This window comes from Sinocyclocheilus grahami, unplaced genomic scaffold, assembly GCF_001515645.1.
Source record: "Sinocyclocheilus grahami isolate Dianchi unplaced genomic scaffold, SAMN03320097.WGS_v1.1 scaffold771.1, whole genome shotgun sequence".
NCBI classification, from domain to species: domain Eukaryota; kingdom Metazoa; phylum Chordata; class Actinopteri; order Cypriniformes; family Cyprinidae; genus Sinocyclocheilus; species Sinocyclocheilus grahami.
The window spans coordinates 40490-61142 of NW_015505950.1; positions in this window are offsets into that span (position 1 = coordinate 40490).

Consider the following 20653-nt stretch of genomic DNA (forward strand, 5'->3'; position numbering starts at 1 on the left):
TTATGTATTTATTTTTAATTAATATTTTAACTAAATAATGAATACGAATTAAGAATTTAGGTTAAAACACTTTGCCTAAGGCATTTCCAAACTGTTGGAGGTCACTGTATGAGATGTACATGTGTGTATATGAGATACTGTGTATATGTTGAAGTAATAGTTCACGCACATATTCAGTCCTTCATCATTTTGACACGTATTACTCTGGCGTTTCTTTGCCTGGGTTTCACCTTTCAAAGCTGGTCTGCATTAACATCTGTTTTCAGCTCTGATAACAGCGCCGGCCTTTTCAAAGCCCAGAAATATCAAGTCACTCAAAACACATTGTTTATGACGGACGAGGCTCCAGGCTATGACATGAAAGGTTATAAATAATTATTTCACCAGTCAGATGATAAATCAAAGACTGAGGCATATTAGAAACACAATGGGCTTCCCTCACTATGTATACTCCTATTTTTATACTGTATCCAGGTTGTGTTGTAGAGAAGCATCTAAAGAAGACTCTCTCTCACACACACACATGCTCGTTCACTCTCTCTCTCTGTCTGCTTTGGCTTCTTCCATTCTCTAACTAATGCCTTTTACCTTTGCCTACAGGTGACAGAGACAAGGTGCGTGGGAAATCTCTTTGTGGCTTGTGAGAGATACTGAACTGGAAAGAAGAGAGACAGGGACTGTATGTTGGATGTACCGAGAGACGAATAATCACACAAAGAGGAAGTGAAGAGGAAAGCTACATGTTGCAACCAGGTTATATATATATATATATATATATATATATGTCAGCATGTCTGAATTTGCTTCAGGAACCAAGACCAGTTGAGAAGCTATACTCTAGTCCTCTGTTATTTCCTCCTTGATATCTGAATTAGAGATGGACAGTTCGGACAAGTCATAAACAGCCTGACACAGCTGTCTGCTTAAATGAGAGACGGGATTTTCTCACTCTGTCTTCAGGCATCAGGGCTTATTAGACCTGTGGAGCTCAGAAAGCATTTGAAATATGCATCTCACTCCACTGCCTCCAGGAACATAAACACGCAGATCATTGACATAGTCTGACTCGCGTTCTGTATGCAGAATAGCGCTGATTTATTTTGGACTGAACTGGGGTAAGATGAGAAATGAAGTGAGAAACATATATCGGAATGTTAATCAGCCATAATCAATATCCTTGTGGTTAATGGTTATTGATAAGGAGAGGAACGTATTATACCAATTTAATCACTACTTTTGTGATCTATGAGATACATGTCAGGGTTTCTTAGTTTGAAAAGACTACTGGCCAAACTGAAGTTCTGATATTCACATGGAAAATATAAATGCTCTGCAGTGAATGCAGGGTGCCATCAGAATGAGAGTCCAAACAGCTGATAAAAACATCACAAGTAATCCACATGACTCCAGTCTATCAATTATCGTCTTGTGAAGCGAAAAGCTATGTGTTTGTAAGAACAAATCCATCATTAAGGTATTTTTTCTTTAAACTGTCCCTTCTGGCTAAAATAAGAGGCTCCAAGTCAAATCAGGAGAGAAAGATGCAGTGATTATAAGTAATGCAATGCTAAATTTCTCCAAATCTGTTCTAATGAAGAAACAAACTACAGAATTCTGTCGGCAAACACAGATAATGCTTAAACTCCATTTTTCCACCTCAAGTTCCCAGATACCTTAAGCTTGGCTGTCTTGTCACGGCTTATTTGATGAAGATTACTCTGTCAGTGTAATTCAGTGCCATTACAGCCAGGGCACACCTATAAGAGCACTTAAAAGCCAGACGACTCATCATAGACTAATTCCGTCAGACAGAAGGGCTTTCTCACAGCCTTCCTTCACAAACCCGAGATCAAACGGAGAAGCCAGGGGCTGCTGCTGACGTTGCTCGCGATTTCTCTTTTCTTCCCACTTTTTCGCCCTCTCCTACCACCAAAGTGCTTTGTTCTCAAGAGAAAATGATTGCCACCAATGGGAGTAGTTCTCAGATTTTCTAAAGCATCTGGAGAGTGTCAAAAGAGGAGGTGCTGTCAAAGTGAATTATGGGATACGGCTGCTATTTTTTCTGACTTTTGGAGACATTAATGTGACACCTGGAGTTTCATATGTAGCAAATATTCAAAAACTTTTCCCAAATGGATCCTTAACTTCATTTGGTGTGCTTTGTGACACAAAATCTGCCTTGTAGAAGCCATTAAAGCAAAGTATTTGGGTCATATATCTTTCCTAATGTAATCTGTCACTTTTACTCTCGGGATGTTATGACAGACAATAGCAATTGTAAAGATCAGCTGGGTTTTGACTATCAGGAGAATGTGTTTTTGAAAGCAATGGCGGTATATAAGTTAGTTTATTCAAAATCTAAGCGAAAACATCTGATTAGCCATAACAAATCTCTATAAACTTTAAATTGTGAAAGAGCTCTCTTTACAGCTTTGATTATCTCCCTGTCAAGCCTGTTTGCAGTGCAAAATGTTGCTAAATAGCATTATGGGTAATGGAATTCCACTGATTAAACACAGGGTAAAATTATGATGAACTCACCGTGTGAAAATGGGATGGGGGAAAGATGATGCTCATTCTGAACTCCCGTCTGCGATTTGTTTAGTCGTCTGAGTTAAAACTGCATTTATGGCCACTCATTCCATTTGTTTGGAGGAGATAACGATGTGCCTGTGGTTCATTTAGGAGATGCACTGAGATTTAATTTACCTTATTGGATAGTGAAAGCAATTAAACTGGGAAACATTTTATGTTGCAATTACTATAATTTCATGTTATTGCTCACACAAATTGGCAGATATTATAGCAGCGCTCATTTGTACTCTGAATTGGGAGTTTTTGCTTATATAGTCTTGCCTTTTGTTTAAAGCAACTGGAAGGGCTGGAGAGATTAAAATTACCTGTGGGTTTCATTTCGTGTTTTTTTTTTTATTTCGTGGGTTTTTTTGGTTTGTTTGTTTTTTAACATTCACTTGTAAAAGAAAGCTAATAGTGTTTATTTAAACCATGAATCATGATTTTTTTTTTTTTTTCTATGGCTAATCAGATGCAGGTGGTATTGGGGGCAGGGACTTTCTCATTCTGGAGAGCATTTGATTGGGAAAAAGTGTATTTCAGTGTAAGATGAGTCATCAATGTTTTTTAACATTCACTTGTAAAAGAAAGCTAATAGTGTTTATTTAAACCATGAATCATGATTTTTTTATTTTTTTCTATGGCTAATCAGATGCAGGTGGTATTGGGGGCAGGGACTTTCTCATTCTGGAGAGCATTTGATTGGGAAAAAGTGTATTTCAGTGTAAGATGAGTCATCAATATTTTAATCTCTTTTGAAAGGCAGAGAAATATTTAGCATTTTAATATACAAATATGTTGCATGTTTAATGTACTTTTGCATTTAGGTTGCATTTATCTGATTAAACCCAGTAATATTGTGAAATATTATTATAATTTATTCTCTTGTGATCTATTTTAAAATGCAATTATATTTTAAAGCTGAATTTTCACCAACCATTACTTAGTCTTCAGCATCTCGATCTTTCAGAAATCATTCTAATATGCTGATTTTTTTAAACAGCATTTATTTGAAATATTTTTTGTGCCATTGCAACATTGTAAATGTCTTTTCTGTTTTTTTTATGCATTTTTACTGCTGAATAAAAATATTGCATATATACTGTGTATACAATAGTATTTTTAGTTACGTTTTTAGATATTTTAACTGGAAAAACAAGACAAAAAATATTCTGATTAAAGATAATTTTGCATTGTTACAGCCCAAAAGCCAAAAGCTCATATTTTGATGTTGTGGCATTTTGAAGGATCAATCGTGTGTAATAATAATGTATGTAAGAGAAAGACATAATTTAGTTCTATTCTAGGAAAAACACAATCTCAATCCAGTAATCAGACCACAGACAACAACGTGCATTTGAAACAGGAGATTAATGTTTCTTTTTCTGTAAGAGTGTTAATGGCCGTGCTCTCGGCCTGATATGAGTTTACCAACAGAGCACAGATCCCCTTAAATAGTCAATAAAACACATGCTTTCTTCACAGCCTTCATCTGACTGCCTTCCTCGATGGATTGTGTTTATGAGAATGCTCTGAGAGACATCTGGAGTTCCTATTGATAGACAAACAGTGATGCAGATGTACTTTATTGATCCCCCGGAGGAAACATTAGAAAAAAGCATGGAGGCTTTTAGCCACTCAAAATTGTAATTGCACGTTTGTCAACAAATCAATCTATGAGCAAATAAATGGTCGTTTGGGAGTCTGGGTTTTTTGGAATGGATTACAGGCAGCAAACTTTCTATCTGTTGTGAAGACTTTGCCAGTATTCAATGTTAACTGCATGTAAATTCAGACATTGTGCATTGTTTAGGTGAATACATCCTCCTGGGTTAACAATCATGAAACCTTACAGTCACTGACAGGATGTAACGATGATGGCGTCTAATTAGAATATAGCACTGAAAAGATATTGAGCGTTAAATGTGTCCTTACCGGATGAAGTGTTGTTTACGCACAGCTGGTCATGCATTTAAAATCATTATCATAATAATGTGCAGTGAACATTGTGTGGTCTGGAAAGCTGCTCTGTGCTGTTTATAATATTGCATACTTTGGAAATAAATGCAACTGTTTTAGATTATCTATCAATTACAGTAATTGAACTCAGTGTCTATGGTGCCCTTGATTAAATTTAATAAGCATTAAATGTTAATATAGCAGTACAGCTTAGATGTTCAGCACCTTGGTCAGCGGCAAGGACATTCAGCACCATGGACAAGGTAAAGTTATCCACATCTGCTAGGCAAAATAACAATTGACCAGGGGCCTGTTTCATAAAACAGGTTTATTATTAATGATAGTAAGAAGAAGAAGAAGAAGAAGAAGAAGAAGAAGAAGAAGAAGAAATTCACTTTTAAATTTTATGTAAAAAAAATTGTTATCTTAAAATGTTTAATTTATTTTATGGTCCAACTCTTTGCCCCTTGCCTCCAAAAATATACTGTATATGAAAAATTACATTAGTTAATACTTAGGTCTATATATATATCGTCTATCCTATCCAAACTTGAATGGTGGCAACTAGGCATTCACCGTCTTGAATCAAACAAGGTTGGTTTCTGAATTGTGAGTGGAGCGCTAACAGAAGTAAAGCCATAACAGAGACTTAATGCAGCAATGTGAATAACAATGAATCTCTCAGCGAGAGGCTTTTAAATAGGTGATGGGAAGAAGTTTGCGCTTTGAAGTTTAAGTTTTGGATGGCAGAGGATGTCAGGCTGAAGTTAATGAGCAGGATTTAGTTGCATGCTAAAGCCGCTGAAGTAAAACTACATGATTAGTTGAGAAGTACAATCAAAGCAGGCCCAAAATAACCATGTGGGAGAAGATTAATGTTTTTGTATTGGACAGTTAAAACGCATTAATATTGCATGCATAAATAGCCCATTAGAGTGGGCTTTAAAGAAATCAGATTCTTTGCCTTCTTGCAAATCCATTTAAAAGTAAGGTCAAAAGGAAGTCATCGACGTAATGAACTGATAATTGTTCTCAGCAGGTACATTTAGGAGCCTCGTCAGGACACGGTTACTCTACATTGCAAATGTACCATAAATCCCAGTGGGGCGAGAGAGAAAATGGTAATAAAATCAGTGATCATTTGAAATAGGTGTTGAATAACCTCCCTGGTGATTGGGGGTTGTACCCAGTCAGTCAGTGGAAAGCAAAGGGCATCTTTCAGGAGACTGCAAATTACTTTTGTTCAATTAAATCTCTATGGAAATTATGTTCTGAGCTATTAACCATGGCTTTTTGTTGTTCATCTGCTGAATGGAGTCGTGCGACCCATGAAATTTCAGCAAATATATAGAAATGAAGCAGCACAGACTGAAAACTGTCTGAAAATTCAGACCACCTGAATCTAAATATATGTGAGCAGAGGAAGCGTCATTAACGTTAGTCACCCGTACTGCTGTTGTTAAGTGTGTTAAAGTTATAGTTCACCCAAAAATAAAAATTCTGTCATCATTTACTCACCCCCAAGTTGTTCCAAACCTGTATAAGTTTCTTTCTTCTGTTGAACATAAAGGAAGATATTTTGAAGAATGTTGGTAATCAAACAGTTGGTCCTCATTGACTTCCAGTGATTAAATCGTGACAGAATATTAATTTTTGGGTGAACTATCCCTGTTTCTCAACCAATCGGCTGCATCCCTGAACACATACAGAGTAAATTCTGGGCCTAGTGCCCATCTCAGAGAGGACAGCAGACTGGCTTCTTCATTTTTTTTATTTTTAATCACTGGAGGAGGGCCGAAGGAAGAGGTCTAAAGCTGGATTGTTGGCACCTCCGGCCCTCATCTCTGTTCTCTCACACCATTTGGCTCTGTTACAAGTCTGGCATCCTTTTACTCTGCCAGATCACTTTTAATTGTTGGCCCAAGTGGGGCAGTTATTTGGATAGTCTTGTTCTCTTTGAGGGAAAACAAGTGTCATGTTGTCTCTTGGACTGTCTTACTGTTCAAGGTCTTTCAGAGGACACCATTGCAATGCAGTGTGATTATTTTAAACACAAGTGCATTTGTATGGGATGGCATGAACATCAAATGTCTCATGCCTCATTTATCATTTGAAACATTCAAATGCATCACACCATGATCTGTCACATAAGTGAAACCTGAGTGTTAGAATTGTAATCATTAATTGTAAGTAAACTATTATTTGAATTAGGCAACCTGGTGCTATGTGAAGTAGACAATGGATTTGAAAGTAGTTTACTTTTATTGTAATATGTCATACTCATATGCATGCAGTGAATAGATGTAGATGTGGGGTGGGGTTCAAAAAATGATATTGCAGTTCACTTCAATTTGTTACACACACACACAATTCAGAAACAATGTTTGTTTTATGATTTTACTTTTTATTATTATTTTTTTGTTTTGGATATACTGCATTATTTGTTTGTTTGTTTGTTTATTGATTTGATTAATTGATTGTTTGATTAATTGAATGAATGAATGAATGAATGAATGAATGAATGAATGAATGAATGAATGAATGAATGAATGAATGAATGAATGAATGAATGAATGAATGAATGAATGAATGAATGAATGAATGAATGAATGAATGAATGAATGAATGAATGAATGAATGAATGAATGAATGAATGAATGAATGAATGAATGAATGAATGAATGAATGAATGAATGAATGAATGAATGAATGAATGAATGAATGAATGAATGAATGGGGTTTTCAAAAAATGTTTGGATAAATGATTCATTTATTTCCCCGTAAAGACCATCACTTTTTTTTACCAATTGGCTGAGTGAATCTGTCATGTTTATGTGTATATCTATAATAACTTGGTACAAAGTGCATCAAACTCTTTATATATTTTGATATGTTTTGATATCACTAACCTGGCAAACTTTGACCAAATCCATCAAGTAGTTCTCCCACAAAAGTGCATATCAACCCAGTAAACAGCTTTGTTTCTAGGTAGACAGATTGAAAACACAGTGTGCCTTTTAGCTGCATAAAGCCATCCCGTCAGCAATTTCCACCAATTTTAAGCATTTTTGTGTGCATCAGACAGCCAGCAAACAGACTGAGGATGGTCCATGGGTGTGCTGTCTGAGACTGACACAATGAGTCAGAAATCAGTCCTCCCTAAAGACCCTGCTCATGAAAAGCAGAGTTAGTCTGTGAACTTTAGCTATAATTGTACAACACTATAATGAATCGGAGAAATACCCAAACTTTTAATCCACTGTGGTTCCCACAGTTTTCCTCCATCCTCCCCTCCTACTGACTTTCTCTCTCGATAACCGGTAGTCCTTGAGTCTAAAAATAGTGTCAAATTCTAGTTCTTTGGCTGGTTTGACTTCTGAATTAATAGCTCCAGTCAATCACTGTCCCTGCCGCCACACGCTGCCTTAGAGCTGGAAAAGGTAAAGTTATTTGGGGACAGCGGCACAGTAAGGAGTTATACTTACACATCCCTGTCGGCGGAGATTGCCCCAACTGCCATTGATTTTGAATGTTATCCAGGGTTAGTTTGTGGGGATGTTTGACCCAGCTGAGAGCAGACGCCGTTGGCCGCAGCGAGGTGTAATTACGCTGCCCGCCTCCCGTAGAGCCACACAGATGCTCATTTTTACTAAACGCCATCAAGAGCACAGATGATATACGAGGGCTATTTTAGGTAAAAGGATGAAGACCACAGCAAGCAGCCGTAAAGTAAGTCATCCCTGCATGGGACAGATGGCAGACAGTGAGGAATTGAGCTTAGCTGATCAGAGAACCAGCGAGACTCGCTCTGGCAGACAGGAAGATTCATTCAAATGTATTAGCCTTAGAGTCGTTTGCATTTTGGAGGCTTTCCAAAGTTAAAATATCGCCGCTCTGGAGCCGAACGCGCAGCCATGCTGGGTAAGGGTCATTTGGAATCAATTAAAATTGACTTTATGGAGGGAAAGTCAACAATCAAGTGTCATTAGAATTATTATCTTTGCTTTGTTTGTTTTTGAAGAGCGCCGTACATCATTAATTAATGAGGGAAGGCACAGCACGTGGTCTTTGGATGAAAAACAGCGTTGCTCATCCTAACTGGCCAATCAGCAAACAGTAAGTGGATTTTTAGGGGTAAATGGTTGCAACGGTCAGGAGTAATCAGGGGAACGTTTGAATATTCAACCCCTGGGCCTGACATCTAATTCCTTCTCTGGTTGGCGCCTCTCATGAGAGGGAATATGACAAAATAGCAGTGAGCGGGGAAGAGGGAATTTGCATTTTAATGTGCCTGTCGGAATCACTTTGGTGGGGAACATTGGTAGGCAGGGATTTGGCAACCCCAAGGGTCAACAGCAAACAAGCAGGATAAGCAGCCCACTGGAAACGGAAACCAAGAGAGGTGGAGTTAGGCTGCTTTGAATTAAAAGGAGCAAGGAGATGTCTAAATGACACGCGAGAGCAATAACACGATGATGGTTGGGAGACTAATCCATTTGGCTGTTATTAGGAGCTACAAATAAACAGCTAAACGAAGGAGGCTATAATTGAAATATCAAAAAAAGTCCAATATTCATCATCTGTCATCAAGTAAATAGCCCCTTGTGCCATATTCTTTATGTCATGTTTATAATATTGTGTGACAGGCGTCTCATATAGAGTCTGGAAACTAAAATGCAAATGCTGATTGGATCAGCTCAAGTTTCATATGCCTTATGTTTCTCATATGAATAGCTTGGTTCCAAAATCTAGTGAACTGCCTCCCTATAGACAGCATTTTAAGGCATCACATGCACACTCTTAATGCAAAGGCTGTTCCAAAAAATGCAATCTAGTTCTGCCTCTTAAGATAATTTGGCCAGATTCAAATGGTAATATGGGATTGCTGGAGAGCAATCCCAAAATGCACTGCAATCAGCTAAGTGCAGAAATAATTCCGGTGAATGAGAGAGAAATGTTGATCGTTTGTATAATTTACTTGATATGGAAAAGTATTGATAAATCTAGTTAAGAATAATCAAAATCTTTTTTCTAGTACATTTGTAAGTGCCATTTATAATTATGCCATTTTAATTACTGTGTCTATTCGTATCTTGTCAAAATAGAGCCTGGGATGTTTAAATATTTTGATATCAAACAGTTTGTCGGGTAATATTATTTTAATTAAAAAATACCTTTCAGAAGTTTGGGGTCAGTAAGATTTTGAAAGTATGTGCTTATTTGATTGAAGAAAAAAAACAGTAGTAGTTTTGAATATATTTTCAAATGTAATGTATTTCTATCATGTAAAAAGCTGAATTTTCAGCAGCATTCAGAAGTCATTCTAATATGCTGATTTGATTCTAAAGTAACATTTTGTTATTATTTATGTTTGATATTTTTTTGTGGAAACTATTTGAATTATTTGATAAATCATGAAAGTTTTTGTAACAATGTAAGTCATAATTGTCACTTTAGATCAATGTAATGCTTGCTTAATAAAAGTTTACATTTATTTGAAAATAAAAAATTCTTACCATAAACTTTTGGACAATTGTGTATTAGTTGACGCTGAATGTTTAATTATGCATGCCCATTTCCCTTTATTTTTTAATAAATCATCTGACACTCACTTAAAGTTAATCTGGTAAGCCTTTATATATAATGTCTTATAAATGTAGTTTTAATGCATTAATTATGCCTTGTAATGCATTGTATGATCTCATGAATAATTGTAACCATAGTTATGATGCATTAAACTAAATTTTTACACCATTAGAAAGTATAATGCATTAAAACACATGACAAACTTTCAAATATTATAATGCATTTTAACTTTGGTTACTTTTACTTAAGATAAAATGCATTACAAAATACATTATTAATACCTTTATAATGTGTAATACATTGAGATTTTAAATGTAGTGTTACTGTTAATCTATTTAAAAAAAAATTAAAAACACAGTTAAATGTAATCTTGATCAGAGTGCTTCACGTGTGCATTGCAGTTGCCTTAGAAGGCAGCTGCCTATGTAGACAGTATAATGAAGCAGCTCACTAAGTTTTGGACCAGCGCTAATGTTGGAGGGCACACAGACAGTAAAGCACGCACACACATACACTCACACACACACACACACACACTCCCTCTTAGAGCTGCGGGACACAGGGGCGCAGACACACTGGAGGCAAGCGAGGAACCGAAGACGCCCCTAAAGACACGGTGAAATTATAAACGTCCAATCGCTGCCCCCCTTCACTTTCACAGTCTTCTCAACATCACTTTGTTTTCTTCTCTCCAGACCTCCCCACCGCTTAACCTTGTTAGCGTTTTCGATACGTCTGACCTTAGCTTCCGTCTGTTATTACAGTTACATGGCTAAATCCATGTTTAATTCGATTGGGCCATCATCGGTGTGCTCACAAATCCCATTCCCAGTTAATAAAGCCCGTCTCATTGTGTCGGACCCCAAACAGATTTTGCCATAAATCCAATTTCAACCCACTATTCTCCACTCAGACTCACACTCAACCTCGATTTGCTTTCTTTCTCCATCTTTTCTCTGAAGTTATGTGTCATAATTCCATTATGCTTGACACGGAACCAAAAACGGAAGACCGAAAGATAATCGGCAACGTTAGCCATGCAAAAAATATTGGGATTCCGTCGTCTCGTTATTTCCACTTTATTTCTCCTGATCTCTTCACAGACTTTATCCTGTATACGGTGGATTTTATTTGTAGAGAGAGACTGGAAAAGCGGATAGACTGAGCAGCTGTCTCCCGGTAGCGGGAATGGCTGTTATGCTCTCTGGGCTCTGGGTATACAGAATTAAATTGGGCGGAGATGAGGCTTTGTTTTGCTTTGCATTGAGGGAAACTCATTTCCTCTGGGGAATGTTGGACCGTTGGAGTGCTGTGCATGAAGTAGACGAGGGATTTACAGATCCGTTCGGCCTTCAGAGTTGCATAGCTTCCTTCTTTCAAATCAAACTTCCACGTCTCCCCACCGGCAATACACAACTACATCTCTTGTTTATGTATCAGCGTAATCTGCTGTGGAAGTGTGACCCGGTGTCCTTCTGATGAAGTGGGGCCGTCTGCAATAACAGGATGAATAGTGGAGCAATTGTCTTAAAATTGCCTCCGGCAGCCCAGATGCATCTCTCTTACTCTTGCTTTCAATCTGGTGCTTCTTCTTTTTTTATGTGTACGTTTATGTGTGCTCTCGAAAAAAGTCGTTCCATTAGTAATCCAGGGCTGATGGCTACTGTGAGCGGATGCTGTGACAACATGCTGTTGTTGATTGCAATGAAAGCTGAACATTTCATTCATTTCTGATCATTTTTAATTCTCTATAGACATAAAAGAAGATGTTTTAATAAGAATTCTAAGCCTTGAACCAAACCAAACAACTAAAATGAATATTTTTTGTTCCAAAGGAGAAAAGAGAAAGAGAATTACTTACTCTTGCAAGCAGGCTGACTGCATATTTGCAAAGCTTCATGGGAGTGGGTGGTCACTGCTGAACACTTTTGGGGTGGTTTTCTGTTTCCATGGTAACAATTCCTTTTCTGATTGGTGTATCTTTTCTTCGGATAATGGCAGTGTAGTTCTTCACCCAAGAATTAGGCTAGTGCCTTGTGGCTTCCTTCCTTCCTTCCTTCACTTTATTTATGGCTTCTTTAGAAATAAATATCATAGTTTATATTTTTATTTTAGAAATGAAAATAATTGTATAATTATATAATTATAGGTTTGTTATATGTTTATGAATTTTTTAACAGAAAGGTAGGTAACATTTTCCGTCTGTATTTGTTTGTTTGTTTGTTTATGTTTAGAAGTTAATATTTGTATTGAGCAAATATGCATTAAATTAATCAAAAGTGACAGAATAACAAATATTGATATATTCCTCTGCATTCATTCATTCATTCACAATTTGAATATATAAAGAATAATGGCTGCTGAAAATTCAGCTTTGGAATAATTTGAGGAAAATTTTAATTTTAAAATACATTAAAACAGAAAACAGTTAAATAGTAATACTATTTCACGATATTACTGTTTGTAAATGTGCTCATAAATTTCATAAGCATAAAAGACTTGCTGACCTCAAACTTTTGAACAGTATATATAATAATGGCAGTGTGCTCTAACAGAAAGGCCACATCCTTGTGTCCTTTTACTGACATAAAACAGCATATGTCATATTAAAAAATTTTTTTTTTTAAAGTGACGTGATATGTGACCCATACTTGGAATTAGTGCTCTGCATTTTAACCCATCCAAAGTGCACACACACAGCAGTGAACACACACACACACCGTGAACACACACCCGGAGCAGTGGGCAGCCATTTATGCTGCGGCGCCTGGGGAGCAGTTGGGGGTTCGGTGCCTTGCTCAAGGGCACCGCAGTCATGGTATTGAAGGTGGAAGAGAGCGCTGTACATTCACTCCCCCCACCTACAATCCCTGCCGGTACGAGACTCAAACCCACAACCTTTGGGTTACGAGTCTGACTCTCTAACCATTAGGCCATGACTTCCTTAAAAGAGGGAGAAAAAAATATCCTGGGGCATAATTTAATATTTATGACTTCTTATACAATTAAGAATTGCATGAATATTCCCTCTGTGTTTCTCTGAGTGAGGTAATATGATTTAATTCTGGAACATTGGAGAAAAAAAATCATTTTGAAGATCACTTTGTAATTGGGGTGCAGGAAATGAAGATTCCAAGTGCAGGAAAACAAATTACCTTGTTACACGATGATTCACTGAGCAAGAATTTGAAATTGGTGTCCGTCCAGCCACCTGCCAGACAGGCTGTAATTTATATGACAATGTGAGTACCTGAGCTGTCTTTTCCATATCTAAAAGTTGGCTGAACTAAAACCAATCACGCAGAAGCATCTGTGCTGAAAAACTGATGTGGAACCTCTATTTGAAGTCGGCAGAGCAGTCCAAATTTACCTGTCTGTTTGCAGAACTTGGAATTGCTTCCTTTTCTTCTCTTCCGCTACATTTTTGCCACTTTTTCTCTTTCTAACTGTCTGATGCTGTCTGTCTTTTTTTCCCCTCCGGCCCACTCCAACACATTTCACTGCTAATGCTGGATCCTCTTACACTTACTTCTTCCTGTTGGCGAGTTGCACGTGGTTATTCAAGTGCTGCCAAACTGCCATCAAAGTCTGACGACATCGATGTTTTTCCAACTGCAAATAAGCATTGATCTACATTAAGGAACAATGTTAAAAACAGTCATTAAATACCATGCCACCACCTGGCAAGCGCCACTCTAATTATGCATTCGCTTCATTCCAAGTGATTACTGGAGTACCCACAACCTTTGGGTTACGAGTCTGACTCTCTAACCATTAGGCCATGACTTCCTTTAAAAGAGGGAGAAAAAAATATCCTGGGGCATAATTTAATATTTATGACTTCTTATACAATTAAGAATTGCATGAATATTCCCTCTGTGTTTCTCTGAGTGAGGTAATATGATTTAATTCTGGAACATTGGAGAAAAAAAATAATTTTGAAGATCACTTTGTAATTGGGGTGCAGGAAATGAAGATTCCAAGTGCAGGAAAACAAATTACCTTGTTACACGATGATTCACTGAGCAAGAATTTGAAATTGGTGTCCGTCCAGCCACCTGCCAGACAGGCTGTAATTTATATGACAATGTGAGTACCTGAGCTGTCTTTTCCATATCTAAAGGTTGGCAGAACTAAAACTAATCACACAGAAGCATCTGTGCTGAAAAACTGACATGAGACCTCTATTTGAAGTCGGCACAGCAGTCCAAATTTACCTGCCTGTTTGCAGAACTTGAAATTGCTTCCTTTTTCTTCTCTTCCACTCTATTTTGGCCACTTTTACTCTTTCTAACTGTCTGACTCTGCCTATAATTTTTCCCCCGACCCACTCCAGCACATTTCACTGCTAATGCTGGATCTTCTTACACGTACTTCTTCTTTCTGTTGATGAGTTGCACGTGGTTACTCAAGTGCTGCCAAACTGCCATCAAAGCCTGATGACATCAAGAGATGGATGTTTTTCCGACTGCAAATTAACATTGATCTGTGTTAAAGAACAACGTTAAAAACAGTCATTAAATACGTGCCACCACCTGGCAAGCACTACTCTCATTATGCGTTCGCTTCATTCCAAGTGATTACAGGAGTATCATTTCTTTGATTTCTGAGGCATCTTAGCACGTAGAAACAGTGCAAATTTAAAATGGACATTTTGGAGAACGATGCTACCCAAGTTCTCTACTTTCTGAAAACACTCCTGTAATTAGTTCAGCCTGGCATTCTTGAGGACGCTCTGACATCCAAGCCGTGCAAATGTGGCAGTTCATTTAAAGTCCTCTCAGCTTAGACAAGCGCTCTCAAGACTGTAGCTCACTGTGTCTTTTGAAAAGGTCACTGCAAAATAACTAAGCATGGGTTATAGATATACAGTACAGTAACTGGAAACTATGTCACAGAGCGGTGTATTCATACACTGCATTTAAAAATACAGCAGATGTTGTTGCCAGAACTTATACGTATATCTAATGTTAATACAAACACTCTGATATAATGTTAATACCTACACTCTTAAAAAATAAAGGTTCTTTATTGGCATTGGTGGTTCCATGAAGAACCTTCAATATGGAAATTCTCCATTCCACAAAAGTTTCTTTATAGTGAAAGAAACAGTTCTTTAGATATTTAAAATGTTTTTCACATTAAGAAAAAATGGTTCTAATAAGAACTATTCACTGAAAGGTTCTTTGAGGAACCAAAAATGGTTATTAGCCCCCTATTTAATGCCCCCTAGTATTTACCTTATATAATAAACAGGTAAAGAGAACTAATATGAAGAATCGAAGCTCATCACGATTAGCTTTTCCACAAACTGAGGTAAATACTAATATACAGAAGGTGCATAGTGCACAGTATCATATGAATACAAAACACCATCATGGTAACACACATGGCACTAAAACAGTACAACAAACAGTAATTTAACAAGGTAATATGTAACATAAAACACTAATACTTAACTGATAACTGATAATACTTAACTACATTTTTTAACAATGTTTTTTTAATATTTGTGAAGTATCACTAAAGGAATTCTTGAATGTCAGTTTGCGCACCCCAAGCAGCCACCATTCCAGCGTCCCGACAGCTGTCCACTTTCAATCCATCAAAAGCCCATCCCGGTCCTCCAGGTGTCAAAGGATAGTCATCTGGCTGCAACTGAAATAAAGACGCACTCAATTTATGTGCATGTGAGAGACGGAAGCAGCAAGATGGGGAGGAGTGAAGGCCGTTCACACAGAACGCGTTTTGCATTCCATTGCGTTCCTTTTCCATTGTTTTTCTATGTAAACATGCACTAGATGGATGTGTTTGCCCATTGCGTATGCGCCTCATGTCTTTTGCAGCATCTCGTGCATGACACAGCATTTTAAAAACACAGTCAAGTTGAAAGAACTTTTAAAAAGTGGGTATCTAGACCATACATTTTTATTTTTATTCCACTATCCAGAATCTTGCATTTCTAAATGCAAAAACATGTTCTGTGTAAATGGGCAAGCTCTGAATAGGCAGCAATTTATGAATAATATTTATTCATTTAAAGCTTCATACTAAGTTAAAAAAGAGTTCAATTAAATGAATGCACTATATTTTAGTTTGATCATGTTTTTTTTATTTAACAATTTGTATTTGAAGCAGATTTTATAGCTAAATTAGCTCAAATATGTTAACCACTATTTTAGCAGAGATATGCAAGTGAAATTTCCAACTTAAACTGTTGTAAATCTTGAATGCTTTGGAGCACAGACAAGTTTTATGTGAAAAAAAGAATTTCCAAAACATGTTTTACTCCAAATTTGAGGTTGATGTCTCAAAAAAAAAAAAGTGCTTTCAGTAAGATTTTGTTTGGATAACCAAATTTTTCCACTAGGTGAAATTCACTTCACATTTATTTCCAATGTGGCCATTTTAAACTGCAAGGATTACAAGTGTGAATATTTTTCAGAACCATTTAACCTTTTTGAACATGTGGTGTGCAGTGGTGTTCTGAAATGAGGAAGCAAAAAAAAATAATATTTTTTTATATAAAATGTAAATTGGTTAAATAAACATTATTTACACTATCAGGAAAAAAAGAAAAAAAATCTGTTTTATATTTTTAAATCAACAATTTTTTTATAAGAAAAGCATATTTTACTTGCTTGACAGAGCCTTATTTGAAAATTTTGGAAAAGTCTTTACGGTTGGATGGATGGATGGATGGATGGATGGATAGATAGATAGATAGATAGAAATAGAATACTTTGATTTTTGAATATAAAGAAGTTTTCATAGACTTACTACCATTAACCTTAAAAATATATGCTAACAAATGTTAACAAAATATGATTTTTCACAAAATGTTCAAACTACAGTATGTAATATTAAAAAATGACCATGACACACAGTTAAAAGGATCGTCTCTGCTTTATAGTGACAACAAAATGACTTTATGCATGATGTTTATGCCCACACTGACTGTGCTTTGGCTGTTTTTCCCCCCTAAATATTCATATATATTTCTTTTAAATTGCTTCAGTTCGCATAAGTTCGATACTTGCACATTCCAAATCTGTGACTTCCAGAGTTTCCATTTCCGTTAGTATGCTACCTTAGTATGCTGCTCAATAGGTTTTGGAAGAAAACCATTAAGTGAGAGAGGGCAAGTGAAGTCTGTTCCCTTTCAGTCGGTCACTCCGAGTCACGTCGGTGACTGACAAATTGGGATCTCGCTGATCCCTGTGTTCAGCGGCAGCTGGATGCAATCATCGCATGCCAATGTGCATTGGCTCGTTTAGTTTACACTCGAAGTGGATTGGTCTCTCTAAGCGAGATCCCAATTTGTCGGTCACCAATGGAATGTCTCAGTTCCCTCCTTCATGGAACGAGGGTTACATATGTAACCGAGACATTTGTGTTTTCATGTATGTGAGCTGGCCCTCATTTCCTGGGCTGCTAACATGACAGCTAAGCAGCTCTTCAGAACCAGAGGCAACACTGCATCCTCTCCCAGAGCTGTGGCAGCTAATTGATTAACGCTGCCACTTATAAACACAATCTCAGCATGCCGTAAGTGATAAGATTCCCTCGGCTCCATCTCACAGCACCTGCCTAATGAGGGGACAAGCGAAACCACGGCCCAAACGAGGACAAGACGAGACGAGATGCCACCATCCCCTATCTGTCACCCTGGAAAGCTCTTATCAGCTCTCTTTTATTCTCCCAAATTAACTTTAATGCTGAGATAAGCGGAGGGGGCTCACATTTGCATTGGCACTGTTAATTGACTGTTATCACCACACCGGAGTTGAGGAACAGAGCGGTGAAGGAGTAAAAACCTCCTCTTTTTCCCCTTCAACTATACACCTGCAATTTCATCAGTCTTTTCACTTCTCCACCCCTGTCTTCTTCCTGGCTCCTCGAGCCGAGGGCAGTCAGAGATGGCGGGAATGATTGGGAATGGTCTTGGAGACAGAGAGACGATGTGGTTGCCATGTGAGCGCTTGTGACAGTGATGTACGAGCGAATCTAGCTTCTGATAATTCGTCACTCACAGACACAGAGAGGTCCATTAATCAAACGCAGCACAGTCAAGCTGCCGTCTCCACTAAAAACCCTCACGGCAGAGGTTTAGAAGCGTCTGCAGCAACCTGTGATGGTAGATCTGGTCTTTGTGGCGTTAAAGTTTCTACTGGTCATAGATCAATGGAAACAAGTATAGTTCCACTAGCTGAGCTCAGAGGCCTTGGTTACTTCACCCAAAAATTAAAATGTGTTATCATTTACTCACTTCCAAGTTGTTCCAAACCTGTATGAGTTTCTTTCTTCTGTTGAGCACAAAAGTATGTTGATAACTGAACAGTCGATGGTAACTATTGACTTTAATAGTATGGGGGAAAAATACAATGGACATCAATGGCTACCGTCAACTTTTTGGTTACCCACATTGTTCAAAAAAATACAATTTGTGTTTAACAGAACAAAGACATTTATACAGGTTTGGAACAAGTGGAAGGTGAGTAAATGTTAACAGATCTTTTTCTTTTTTGAGTGCACTATACCATTAAAATCTGCCTCTGGTGATCCAATCACACTACATTAGCATGTTTTCAGCATGTAGATTCAAAATATATATCATAAAGCTAAGACTTTGTTCACATCAAAAGTAACAGCACAGAGCTTTTTGCAATTATTATATGGCATGCATACTACAAATAATGCTTAGTGACATTTGGTTCAGGCATCAACAGCAAACAACAAGGACTTGAAGATTCAATTTGGAATTTAGGAATCAATATCAGTTCATCAAATTGATTATTGATTAAAATCTATTAATTGACATTGACAACTCAGCCCTACCAGCCACTAATTGCATTTATTTACACAATCACTCTCGTTTCTCAAAATCTCTAATATTCTTCTGCAGTTTTCTCTTTCGCGGGTTTTTGTGAAGGGTCAGTTCTTCAATTCTGAACTTTGCACAACACTGTTAAGCTCAAGAGTTTTGAAAACTAGCTAAGGGAAGAGAACAGCTCTAAACCAAACTTTCTGCTATAACAACAACTCATTACCAGAACTCCCTAAGAAAACAGCCCAACTCTTTTCCCCTGCAGAGGAATCTGTGCTCTTTGCCGTAGAGGATGATTTAGCCTAAAAGAGCACTGGAAATTTCTTCAGAGGCCTTGGGAGTGACTCGATCAATCTGCGGCTGTCTCATTGAGAATGCCAGCTCATTTCTCAGTCTCGACTCTGCGGTTGGAGCCAGTGTGCCATTCCTGGTTCATTCTTATGCACTTCCGTTGCCAAAGAGCTCGTCAGCTGTGATGAGGTAGAGCCTGAAGTATTCCTGGCCTCCATTTTTGCTCAGAAATTTCTCATGGTAGTTGGCAAAGGGTGGCAGGGAGGGAAGGAGACAGGCTTGATTTGATGGACTCCAGTCTCTGAAGTACTAAATTATACAGGAACAGATAGCGCAAATGAACAGTGATGGCCACTTGGTTTCTCTGAGGCACCTGAGTGCTTTTTATTGCACAGGGCGGGGTGAGCTGAGCAAAATGCAAGAAAGATTGCAGATGTTTGGAGACAAATGAAAATCACAGTTTTCAGGCAAGTTGCCAAACCTCTTTAGCTTATACTACTCTCCACTGTTTTAAAACTTCAGTTTCTTCATGAAGTATAGTTGACTAAAGTTTGTATGGCAGTCTGATTTTGTGTCTTCAATCACCAGCTGCATGGAAAATGGCTGCTGGTGATTTCTATCTGTCCAACTAGCTGCAACCTGACTCATCTTTAAGGCATCCACGGTGTAGCGTCTGCGTAGGATCATGCATGATAGTTGGACTGTTTATGGCTTAAAAGACCCCTTTTAGCCTTTTGACATTTGCATATAAATTACAGTTCTGGTCAGGAACTTTACGTTCGTATAGGGGTGTAAATTGCCAAATGGTTCTTCGCCGTCAAGTAAGATTAGAACCAGCCCCCCTAACCCTAACCCTAACCCTAACCCAATTGTTGTTCTGGCTCAGATATCAAACTGCTGGATGTGGATTAAAGCCGTCTGTGCAGGAGACACATGCAATCTCCTGATTTACTCTTAAAGCTGCCATTTTGTTCTGATTAGCAGATAAAAGTGCATTTCCGGAAGGAGATGGAGCTTTAGGTGGAAGAAGAAAAAACAAGTACAGGCTAGTTAATGTGACAGAAATAGCAGCTTTTCGCTTTCCGTTTCAGATATCGAGGCTGTGAAAACAGTCAGCGCTTTGAAACATCAGTTCCACAATATTTCTTTTTTCAGCACCAATTACGTTTCTAACTAAAATTATGTATTAGCCTTAGAATGAATGACCAAAAATATACACACTAATGCGTAAGAGGGTCAAAATGACTCATTAGAATTAATGGTTTTCTTTAACCCTCTGAGGTCGATTAACGCGGATACGCGTTTTGAGGCATCTTCTCCTGATCACACCGAAAATAACTTAAATTACACTTTCAGTTTTGATCTTACAGATAAGAGCAATACATCAATCGAATCTGTAAAGGGTCTACTTTTATT